At 40.0% G+C, this 12,505-nt stretch overlaps 1 non-coding gene across 1 annotated transcript; it reads right to left on the reverse strand.

Moving 5' to 3' along the window:
• Nucleotides 1-444: 444 nt before the first annotated feature.
• On the reverse strand, nt 445-516 carry trnap-ugg. The gene has a single exon. It is a non-coding gene; the product is annotated as a tRNA-Pro (tRNA).
• Nucleotides 517-12,505: the final 11,989 nt, after the last annotated feature.

Here is a 12,505-nt window from a genome sequence, read left to right on the forward strand (position 1 = left end):
AAAATCCCACCTAAAGACCTTCCTTTTTGATCATGATTACAGTCACCTTGCCCCTCCCTTTCCCCCTGGCTCATTGTCAGGCTCCGCCACTCACAAACTCGAGGACGGTACCCTGCGTGAAGGGCGCTATATAATAATAATAATAACAATAATAATAATCTTTGCATTTGATATAGCGGTTTTCATGTCTTTTAGATGTCTCAAAGCACTTCACAGAATATATTGCAAAGTGAATTGACTGTGTATTTGTAGGCGAAATGCGGCAGCCATTTGTGCACAATAGTGTCCCACAAACAGTCGTGGATTGAGTGACCGAATTATTATTGGGTTTTTTTGAGGGATTATTATCCCCGGAAAAGTGATCCTCCAATCAACTAACAACTGGGTTCCTACTTCCTGCTAGGTGAACAGAGGAGTGTGGAGTAAGGAAACTTGCCTAAGGTTTCGCCCTGCCGGGAATCGAACCCAGGTCTCTCGCTTCCAAGGTGAGTGCCCTAACCACTGAGCTACAGGACTCCATATCAAAGCAACTTGTTATTATTATAACACACAAGCTAGGGAGCATGCAGGAAGTGAGCAGGTCAGCTGCGAACACACACAGAAGTGGGATCCACAGTAAGACCGCAATATAACCAACTGATTTGCTGCATTTGCCCATATATAACAATAGTCAATTCAGTTCTGATCAAATATATTTTATGAAGAGCTTCAAGACATTTATTTTATACGAAAGGCACTGTATTAGTAACAATGATTTATTTTTCCTGTTGAGGTTCAAAAGATCAGAGCACACATTAGTCTGAGTACACAGCTAGCATAAACCAGCAATGCTTTCACACAGAGAGACACAGTTTGTTGCGCAGCAGAAATAAAGAATTCACATGTCAGAAAAGAAGCCAGAGAGCATTGTCAATAGAAAATGAGGCATCACTCAAAAAATAGTTAACAGAGACTAAATTAGCAATGAGAATATTCACACTGGTATAATGAAAGTGCTGTTCTTATGGTGGTGGGAGGTGGGAGTTAAGGGATATCACTCGGGCAGAGCAGCGAGTTTCACACTGCATCTGGCTGCACTAAGCCTGACCTGGGAGAGTTTTTCTACAGGCGCTGAGAACAAAGAGTGAGAATATTTTCCAGTCCACGCCACTGACATCTCTCACTTTGATGAGCGTAAACATTCATAAAAAACTGTAGTGCCGGGGGGACAGAAGGATCATTACATCAAAGTAATGTGCAGGAGAAGCAAAACTAATTGGAATGAAGTGCTGAGATGGGATCATTAGCAGAGATCATCTCTTCTTAAGGTTTTTGTTTCCTGTAATATTCACAATTAAAATTTGTAGAGATTTTTAGTAAATGAAGGAGTTAATCTCCCTTGGACGCTAAATTTACCAATCGAAGCAGAATGATCTTATAATACACTGTAAGGAAGCTAGGTAATTGGGCCCAGTGGTTTACTAAAAAAAAATCCATCGAGTGAATAGCTCTGCAATAGGTTCTGCGTTATACACAATTATTTTAATGCTAATTCACAAAGTCCCACTGTTTAAAGGGCATTGAATGTTCCAGCGCAGAAATAGGTCATTCAGCCCATTAAGTGAGTTGCTCCTCACTCCAGTTCTACCCCCTTCAATCTCCTCAGCCTCTCTCTTAGCCTCACTGAACCAGTGTGTAATATTGGTGGCTGCTTTGATCCTTGGCTCTCATTTTTCTCTCACTTGCTTCTGTCACATCATCTGCCTTCATCCCTTCCTCAATCTAAATGCAGTAGAAACCCTTATTTAAACCTTTGCCATCTCTTGGCTGAACTTTTCAAATGTCTTATTGGTCTCCCTAGCTCCACCATCAATAACTTCAACTTATTCAAAATACAATACAATGCAGTTAACATTTATATAACACCTTTCACATTGGAAGGATGTCTCAAAGCCCTTGGCAATGTTAGCTGGGCACCTGAGTTGGGGATGGGAGCTGAGTGGGGTGAGGAGGGGAAAGATGACCGAAAGAGCAGTCAAAGATGTATGTTTTGAGATGGGCCTTGAACAAGGGCAAGTCAGAGGGATTCCAGGATGGAATTCCAGAGAGCGGGAGCAGAATGGCTAAAAGCCCGCTCGCAATGGACATTTGCAGTGTAGAATAAGGCCAATCAGTCCATCAAGTCTGCACTGCCTCTCAGCAAGCTGTTCAAGACTCGAATGTTCAGATACCTGTCTACTTCCCTCTTGAAACCCACAATAGACTCCACCACTTTACTTGACAGGGCATTCCACATCCCAATAAAACTGTGTGAAACAAATTCTCCTAAACTCTCCCTTCTCTCTTCTTATGATTATCCTGCCTTAAAACATATCTCTCTGATCCCACCTACTGTCACCTGCGCATTGCCCCTCTCCCCAGTCAGAGTCCGTCCCACCACTGTAAAGTGTTCTGAGATGTTATTTTATGTGATGGGCACAATATAAATGCAAGTTGTTATTGGTGGTGCTTTTCTCCACCAGAGCCATCCAGTCTAATAATAATCATCCTTGCATTTGATATAGCGCCTTATCACATCTTCGAGGAATCTCAAAGCATTTCACAGAATATGCTGTAAAGTGAATTGACTGTATATTTGTGGGCGAAACGCGGCAGCCAATTGCACACAGCAGTGTCCCACAAACAGTCAAGGATCAAGTGACCAATTTATTATTTTTTTGAAGGAATTATTACCCACCAATCAACTATTAATCGGGTTCCAACTTACTGCTAGGTAAACAGAGGTGGGTGGAGTAAGGAACGTTTTGCCCTGCCAGGAATTGGACCCAAGTTTCTCGCTTGCAAGGTGAGTGCTCTAACCATTGAGCTATGGGTCTCTAATCTGTCCATTCTCTTTAATACCCTGATTCAACAATGGTTTGTGGCAGAGAATTCCACAATTCAATCACCCTCCACGTGAAGAAATGTTTTCTATCCTTCCCTTGAATTCTGATGTTGTTTTTCCGTCAGAGAAGTGACAGTAACTCTACCATGTTTCTGAGGAGCAACCTTCCAGCCCTACCTTTCCTGTTTCAGTGACATCGAGCCCCACCACTGTGAAGGACTCTGGAGATATTATCTTACATAAAGAGTGCTATATAAATGCAAGTTGCTGTTCCTATTTTTTTCAGCACTAGTTCCCAGATCCCTGTGTCAAGCAGTTTGCAAAACTGCCAGGTGGGGCTAATTTGGTCTCTCACTCCAGAGTCTTGTTTTATATTAACACCATGGCTCTAATTGCGTGTTTGATATTCATTTGGAGACATAAATATTGAAATGAACTGATGCTTTAATTTCCATTCTAAAACACTGAGGAATAAATTGCATCAATAGATGGGTAAGTCATTGCACCTGGCAAAATAACAGTACTTTATACAATGACCCCCACCCACCCCCACTGGAATGCAAAATAAGTTTAGTGTTGCAGGAAATTTAAAATTCACTATTGCTGTAAGGACTGACTGGAAGTGAGAAAGGAACATTGCTCTGTGGGGAACAGCAAATGTATTCTGCTGAGGCTGACCTTCAAACACATTGTCAGGGATATCATAAATGCTGTAACTGATGTTGCTTGGTACCACTTGATACTGTCATTGGCTACAAAGGTGAAAGGGTTCCATTGTCCGGCACTGCCATTTCTCATGTTGGTTAAGTATCGACGGACTGGCCGTGTCAAATAAAAAGGTATTTGCTGAAAGCATTTCAATTCTATTTCATTGGTCCTGAATTTAGAATCTCTCACACAAACACACACAAGAGAGCTATGTGGCATCAACCTTCTGGATTTACTACTGAGCTGCTAATACAACAACACAACAACAAAATTACATTTGTATAGCGCCTTTCACATCAGGAGGACATCCCAAGGAGCTGGACAATCAGTGTTTCAGATCCGAGCTGGGGGTCAGGATCGAGGAGGGTGGAGGGCAGGGGGGGATGGAGGGTGACTGAAGGCACATCAAAGAGGAGGGTCTTGAGACGGGTCCTGAAGAAGGCAAGGGAGGGGGTAAGGCGGATGCTGGACATCCTAATCCATTGCATCTTAACTAGTAATGTTAAGCCCTCTAGCTGGATATGAGTCAAATAGCCCTCCCTTTCCTTCCAAGGGCTTGTTTGAGTGGAGTTCACTTGGGTTGATATTCTGAACAGAATTCTCAACAAAGTGATAGTCAACACATCATACGTCTTAATTTTCACCTTATCGTGTCCAATTTACTCCACAAAGTGTGATGTCAATATAAAGCAGCAGGTTACAAAATAATGCTTTGCTCTGCCTTTGCTATGGCCTAAACATAACTTATGAACACTGAGAGGATGTGTGTAAGATTTCTATTTCACAGCATTGAGAGCACTCGTGTTCATTGGGACAAGACATTCACTGCCTTCTCATAGGAAAATACAAGACTATCAGGTACATTGATCCCTACGCACTATGTATACAGTAACCATGGTGCTCCTAAGTTAAGGAGATGAGAATCAGCCATAGTTCATGCTTTGATCTTTAACTCTGCCTCCAATCTTCTCCCTTGTGTGTGGACGTAAGGTGGGAAAAGCAACAGGTGAGTGACAGGTGGTTCTGTTTTTGTCCCATTTTTCCAATATTCATGTCAATGTAATTGAGCTGCTTCTTCCTTATAATCCTGATGAGTGAACCTTGTGGAGCAATTGGTAGCTTTTTGCTGTAGTCAATTTCAGAAGTTTTGGAGGATATCATTATTAATTATCCTTGCATTTGATATCACACTTTGGGAGGACATCTTTAAGATCTTCACAGGATTCACTGTAAAGTGCAGTGACTGTGCATATTTTGGAGGCGGGTGTGTGCTGGTCTGTTAGCTCAGATCCAGCAGGGGTCCGCTCTTATTTGGAATGTGCATCAGTGTCAAATGTCAGGGATTGATAACGGGCCGAGCTACAGGAAGTACATTAGGAAGCCAGTTGGTAAACATTCATAAATCCCTGTCATTTTCTGCAGTTGTTCAGCCGAGCTGCCTTTAATTGGAGAGCGAGTGAGGGAGAGAGTCAGCCTGGCTAAGGGAAGGTCTGTGTGTGCCTGATTTTTTGAAAGGTGACAAAAACGTTGCCTGGTTACCACATATTTCATTCGCTTCACAAACTGAGAAGACTTTACTCGTTGACAGAGCTTCACCATCAATATCACTTTCCAATATCAAAGCCGATTAAAGAATAATGTTTGAGATGAACATCCAGATACATTGATTATTTCATTGAACACACAGGATGATTTTTTTCCCCTAGACTCTTTTGTTCGGGAGAGAGCAGAAATACAACCTATTTTATGCAATAGTTGCCACTGGCAATAATTATCACATCACATATGGCATTATTCAAATCTTTATCTTGTTTTCTCCTTTCTTTGTCTGTGGTGCTGACTCTCGCTGGGAAGGCTCTCACTAATGCTGGGCATCTTCGGGTACTTTACCCAATGTGGCTATTCTTGTGTAAGCCCAGACCAAAGAGTTGGTCAGCTTATTCAACAATGTAGGAGTACATTTTTAAGAAGAGGGTCTAAAATGTGCGACAGTGTTTACAATGTTGAATTGCATAGGATTATAGATAAAAAATTTGTCTGAAACTGAATGTGCATCACACCGGTCTGGAGGAATCTAGCACTCGCCTCACAAGCGAGAGGATGCTGGTTCGATTCCCAGGCAGGGTGAAACCTTAGGCAAATTTCCATACTCCACACACCTCTGTTTACCTAGCAGTAAGTAAGAACCAGGTTGTGAGTAGATCGTGGACCACTTTCTGGGGGTAATAATCCCTTCAAAATAAATAGATACGTAAATCTGTACTAATAAAATGAGAAAGTCTGTCTGCGCTTCAAGAAGGATCTCAATAACTGACTGATGTAGAGATATGATTTGTACCTCATCGGAAAGGTCTTGCTTCTGGGAGTGACATGGGTATATTTGTTTTCAGGTATCTCCTATTGTTCATGAGTTATTTTCAGTTCTGCATTTTTTGATGCAGTTACACCTGTTGACCTCCGAGTCAAAGTGGCACTGTGGCATCGTCCATCACAGAGGACATACGTATGTACGCGCACACTGCAGTTACACCGGTGGCTGCACCAGTTGACATTGGCGCTGTGACATCCTGCGTTACAGAACACAGACGAAGCTAAGCCTCAGCAACAACAACAAAATTACATTTTTAAATTGTCGAGTCCTCCCACTGAATGCTCCCAAGAGGAGTCTTCCCACAGGAGTCCTTTCAGATGAGTATAGATAAAAATGAAATGTCTGTCTATGTGTCTGTCTGTGGGTCAATCTGCATTCTATACTGGATCATTTGATTGCAAGTGTAGCTGCAACAGGTACAGCTAGCAAATAAATAAATACTAATTTGGTCACTTGTTCCACAACTGTTTGCGGTATACTGTTGTGTGCAACTGACTGCCGTGTTTCGCCAACAAAGCATACAGTCAATTCATTTTACAGTATATTCTGTGAAGCACTTTGAGATGTCTTGATGATGTGATAGACTTTATATCAAATGCAAGGAATATTATTATAACATAACATAACTTGTAGGAGCAGGAATAGGCCAATCGGCCATTCGAGCCTGCCCCGCATTCAATCATGGCTGATCTTCTAATCTAACTCCAGCTAATAACCTGACCCGGCCTTAAACCCATATCCCTTAATCCCTTTTGCAATAAGAAATCTATCTATCTCAGTCTTGAATCTCTTGAATTATTAATCTCTACACTGTCTGGAAGGAAGGAGACAAGGACAAAGTTGCATTGGGTAGCATAGTACACATCTGGTTAATATCAGGATTTGATAAATCTAGGCTGTGTGCTTCAAAATAATGCTTATTTCTGAAGATCAGTGCACCTTTCATATTCTTTCTTGGTGCAGCTCAAGGTGTGGAGAGTACTGCCCAATGTTCATGTGATCTGTCTTTATGAAAGCAGTGCAGAATAAATTGTTTTCGTTTTAAAATTTCTCCCTGACCCAACTATCCTGCAGACATTTTTCCTTCTATTTGGGTTATGATTTTACAGTTGCAGGTACCTCACTGCCACTCTTTATGTGTGATTTTTGATGGTGGGTCAGGAGCTATTAAACAGCACAAGTCAGTGTAGCCAAGATCAATCCTGTCCACCCCTATTCTCTACACACTGCATGTGCAGCAGAAAGTGGCATCTAGCATTTGGAGAGGGAATCCTGAATGATTTGTCCTACATTTAATCAGGACATTGATACCATTTGCATCACGCTTCTCATTGCCCTTGCTGAGTTCATGGTAATTGATCACAGACCAGTAACTCAACCTAGGCCTTTCACAGCATGTATGGCTCAGCTACTCTTGGACAATTGAACTGAGCCCGGTGACAAATGTTTTGGTTTGATTATAAATACACATTGTGATATCAGCCACATCAAAATACATCAACTTGTCATTATATTATCATTGTAACAAAAGTAATACAAGGTCATTTTGGCTCTTCTCCCTAAACAACAGAATTTGCTTAGCACAATCTCATAAAGACAGCGGCCTTTCAACATTGTGTTTGCCAGATACGTTTCCGAGCAAGTGCAGTAGAGTATTTCAGAGAGTATTTCAGACAAATGTCTGCTTCTTGTTCACAAAAATAGATTTTGTTATCAGCTGTTGAACAACATGTGTCCACAGAATTAAAATTCCCTGCAAATAAGAGACTTGGCTGGCTTAACGGCTTAATTTTCACAGACAAATTGGGAAGAAATATTTTTCATTTGGTTATAGATCAGACATTTATGTTAGATACAAAGATGCAGAAATAATCTAAAATATGCATCAGATATTAATGATGTATTGATATCAGATCAGATATTAAGAAGACATTAAAATAAATTCACTTTTCTTACATACAATAGCATTTCCAATGTTTCCATTGTTCAATGGAGGTCAAAAATAATTCTTAATCCCCTTGCTTTAACTTATATAAATACCAATAGTAGTTATGATGAAGAGGGCAGTTCAACCAATACTAACATTAATAATAATCCTTATGTTTGATAGAGTATCTTTTAAGTACGAGAATGTTTCAAAGCATTTCACCTAATTTATTGTGTATTTTGTAAGCAAACTCAGCAATCAATTTTGCACACAGCAATGAACGACAAACAGCCAATTTTATTTGAGGACATCTGGAGAAACTTCCTTCTCTTTTTGAATAGCGCCATAGGATCTTTAACCTGAACAAGCAGGTGAGACTTCAGTTTCAGATCTCATCCAAAGGACAGCACTTCTGACTAAACAGCACTCCCCCAGCGATGCATTGGAATGCCAGCCTAGCTCCAGACTATGATCTGACACTTGGCTCAGCTGGTAAGTAAAATTGATACCTAAAGGTGACATCTGGCTCTATAAATGTCAGTCCATAATTCTCAACATCTGTGACTGAACCAAAGTTAACCCTCAGGAAGCAGCAAAAAAGAAGCAGAGGAAGATCTTGCTTCACAGGTGGTAGAGAAACACTAACAAACATTGACTGTAAAACTGCTAGGCTCTGTGCTTGATAACATTTTTGATGTATTTTTAAATTTAAAAGTGGCAGGACATCTGCATGGTTGTTGTCCATATACAACAACTTGCATTTATCTAGCACCCTCACATAGGTAATGCATTGGAACACTTCACAGGGTTGGGGGGAGGCGAGAGGGAGGTCCTCTCCCCTCGGATAGGCAACATATCAAACTAGAACGTAGACCCTGATATAGGACACCTATGGCAATAGTAACCTCAAAATGGACAATGCCTGTCTGTTCAAAGACCATTGCATTATATATGGGGCTGTCATTGCTGGTCTGAATGAATGAAAAAGAAGCACGTGACTAAAGGGTAGATACAACAGAAGAGCTACCAATAGAGTGAATTACTTCAAAGCAGTGCAGATAGCAATTATAAAGACAGACATTAAAATGAATAAACCAGCTAATGTCAATCTTCAGGACTTTACTTGTCAAACTTTAGAAATTGGCTGGTTGTGTGCCTAAAACTCCTCTCTTAAACTTGATCCCAAGCATTTCAATTTATCACCGAGGAATATATGAAAGATTGTTTTTTTAATCATAAAGGATCAGAAGTCTGTTCAAACTAACACTAGCTGCATTAAAGTACCCTGATGAATTTGTGAACAGGAAATCCTGAGGTAGTTTAGAAACCGCCCACACTTGGTGATTAATGTGAATGAATCATAGAACAGCACAAATACAATCCTCAAACTATTACCATAGTTCAAACAAGCAATTTGATTCATTACTGCATTGTTTAAGCAGCTAATAGATAATATGCATCATTCATGAGCAAACTATTTTTTCCTTGTAAACATTTAGTAGACTGCAGAATGCAACTTGTCTGATCAATTGTGTGATTCAAGTTTTTGAATGGTATTTAATGGAATCAACAAGAGAGTTAGTTCTCATTCAAACAATAATGATAATCTTTGCATTTCATACAGCACCTTTCACATCAGGAGGCATCTCAAAGTGCTTTGCAGAATCTACTGTACAGTGGAGTGACTGTAGTTGTAGGCGATCGCAATGGTCAATTTGTGCACAGCAATGTCCTACACTCAGCCTTGAAGTGAATGATCAATTTTATTAAGGGGATTCATGGCCAGGCCACTGGGAGAAACTCCTTTCTCTTGTTGAATATTGACATGGAATCTTCAATGTCAACCTGAACAGGACCTCAGTTTAATATCTAATTTGTAATATGGCACCTGTGACAATATAGCTCTCCTACAGCACTGCATTACAGTTCTCCCACAGCACTGCACTGCAATGCAGCTCTCCCACAGCACTGCACTGCAATGCAGCTCTCCCACAGCACTGCACTTGAATGCAGCTCTCCCACAGCACTGCACTGCAATGTCAGCCTAATTTGTGAGTTCAAATTCCCAATGTGGAGTTGAACCCACAACCTTCTGATTCGGAGAAGAGAGTACCAACTAAACCAGGGTGATATCCCATAAAAAGGTAAAATACAACAAACATTGAGTAAATAACAGGGCCTCTTTGTTTTCACTAGGTGGACATTTCTGTTATTTTTGTACCAACAGTTACGTAAATATTCCGAAGAAATAAATGTTTTACTTTTTGTATTTCAGCACTAAAAACATCAATTTCCTCAGTGAAACAAAATGTGTCTGAGCTGCTGCTAATCTGGAAGTTGTCACTTATTTTGGCTGTCAATTCAAGTGGATTGCCTTATTACTTTTCCAGTCAGTGATCGCCATTTATACCAACAAAATATCCTTATAATTGGGTGTTAAGCATATGATATAAACCACATGCAAACCATGTACAGGTCNAAAAAAAATTGTGAGTTGCATAAATCAAAATTTATAACTCTTGCCTCACCTCACTCCTCCTTCCTTCCCCACTTTCAAACCCCATCTTAAAACCTTGTTTTTAAGCTGCAGTTTTGTTCACCTTTCCCCCAACATTCCTCAACTCCTCCCACCCTAGCGACTGTGAAACTTTTCCACATGTCCTCCTGATGTGAAAGGCACTGTATAAGTGTGAAATAGCTGTTGTTGTTGTTGGTCATTAGTTATATAATTAAGGGCACCACTAATTCTCTCTGTACATTTCCATTTACATACAATTTATACAACACAAAAATAGACTCCAGACATGATGGATTATTGTTCAAACAAATTCTACAAAGTCAGCATTTCGAGTGTCACCACTTATCCGTTTAAAGATATACTAAACCTGTCCCCACTGATTCAATTCCTTTTCGTTCATTTACTTTTTGTTCAGTAGTTTCTGTATGCTTCACAAGGTAAGGAAAGCGAGTGAAAAATGTTTCCATTTTCTGTGCCCAATATCAAACACAACTGTCCCGGTTACACTGCCCACTCAGTAAAATAGCCAATTATTCAATAATACAGTCTATATTTCAGCGCTGTACCTCACAGTGTGGACACGTATTCCCTTCACTGGTGAATGTCTCGTCTGTGATCATGCATTTCAGTCCTTTCCACCCATTAAGCCTAAGTCAATGGCATCAACAACATGCAATTACACACCTTTTACCAACAATATCGTCTCAAAGCACTTTGCAGACACAGTGGACATAACGACAACAAGAACAACAAGATTACATTTATATAGCACTTTCACGTTGGGAGGACATCCCAAGACGCTGAAGAAGATGAGCAAGGTGGGAAGAAGGGAATATGAGGGCGTTGAATGGTCAAGGAAGTAGGTTTTTGGGACAGTTTTGAAGCCATGGGAGTTACAAGCAATCCATTTCACAGCTTAGGCAGCACTAAATTTATCAATGGATTTTTCACCCAACATTTGTCAAACATGCTTGTGTTATTGAACCAAGACAGAAACATTTGTTTTGTTTCCTAATGCTTTGCTGTTTGGAACCACTACAAGCAAAGTTTGTTATATTCCCATTACTTTTATTTTGACTTCTGTTTACTCAACTTACTTCATTGTAGATTGACCAGAGGTCTGAATGTAAGTAATTTAATGCCTTTGTCAAATTTTCTTCCATTGACCTTGTCTCAGTTTCCGTGGTGCTTTGTTTGTGCTTAAGTTTTCTAAGAAGGTATTGAAGTGATCTAAAGATTGCATCCGTCCTTTGGGGCCATTCAAAACCAGTCGGTGAATACAATGCTGAATGTGTGGTATTACAGGTAAGTTTGGACTGAATCCATAATTGTGGAGGTTGATAAAAGCGGTTTGTCTGTCACTCTCTGAAGAAGGTTTTATTGAACTCAATGAAACTTGATTGATTTTGTGCTTTGATGCACTTTTATCTCCTCTAAGATATCTAAGAGTTCAAAATGACATTTTGGAATAAGAAAATCATCACAACATTGGTGCAAAACCTATTTTGTGCACGTTCGATTAAAGTACAACATATTGCTTTTCAGCTGATATGGCCATTCATGTGAAATAAAGCACAAGCTTAACAATGGAAAAATAATAGTTATTTATTTCTACGTTGCAGCAAACCTGATTTAGCGCAAGTGACTGCTATAAAAAAGGATTACGGAAGGGCACTAAACTGCAATTGTGTTCTTTCATATTTCATTACCATCCAAATGAAATCCAGAGCATTTTATCAAGTAAGGTAGAAACCCACAAACAAGAACTGAGATTTATTAGCCATTGATTTCTAGCAGAATTGCGAAATAAGGAATTTGAGTAAGGACCCTTTCCAGTGACCGGAATTACATCACTCACATCCCACTGATACATTGGAACTTGGTTTGTGATATTGTGGAATGTGCTGCATCAAAAGGCCACAAAGCCCGATTATTTGGAGTGGTTGAAATGGAAATAGATACTTGCGAAGTAAAGATATTAAGGATTGTAGGGAAAAAGCAAGGAAGTGTGATTAAAAGATCTTCCATGATCCTTCATCTAAAATGAGGGACCATAAATATGAGATAGTCAGTAGATGATCTACAGCAACAACATGACAACAAGTTGCATTTATATAG

Source organism: Callorhinchus milii, unplaced genomic scaffold, assembly GCF_018977255.1.
Source record: "Callorhinchus milii isolate IMCB2004 unplaced genomic scaffold, IMCB_Cmil_1.0 Scaffold2, whole genome shotgun sequence".
Classification (NCBI taxonomy): domain Eukaryota; kingdom Metazoa; phylum Chordata; class Chondrichthyes; order Chimaeriformes; family Callorhinchidae; genus Callorhinchus; species Callorhinchus milii.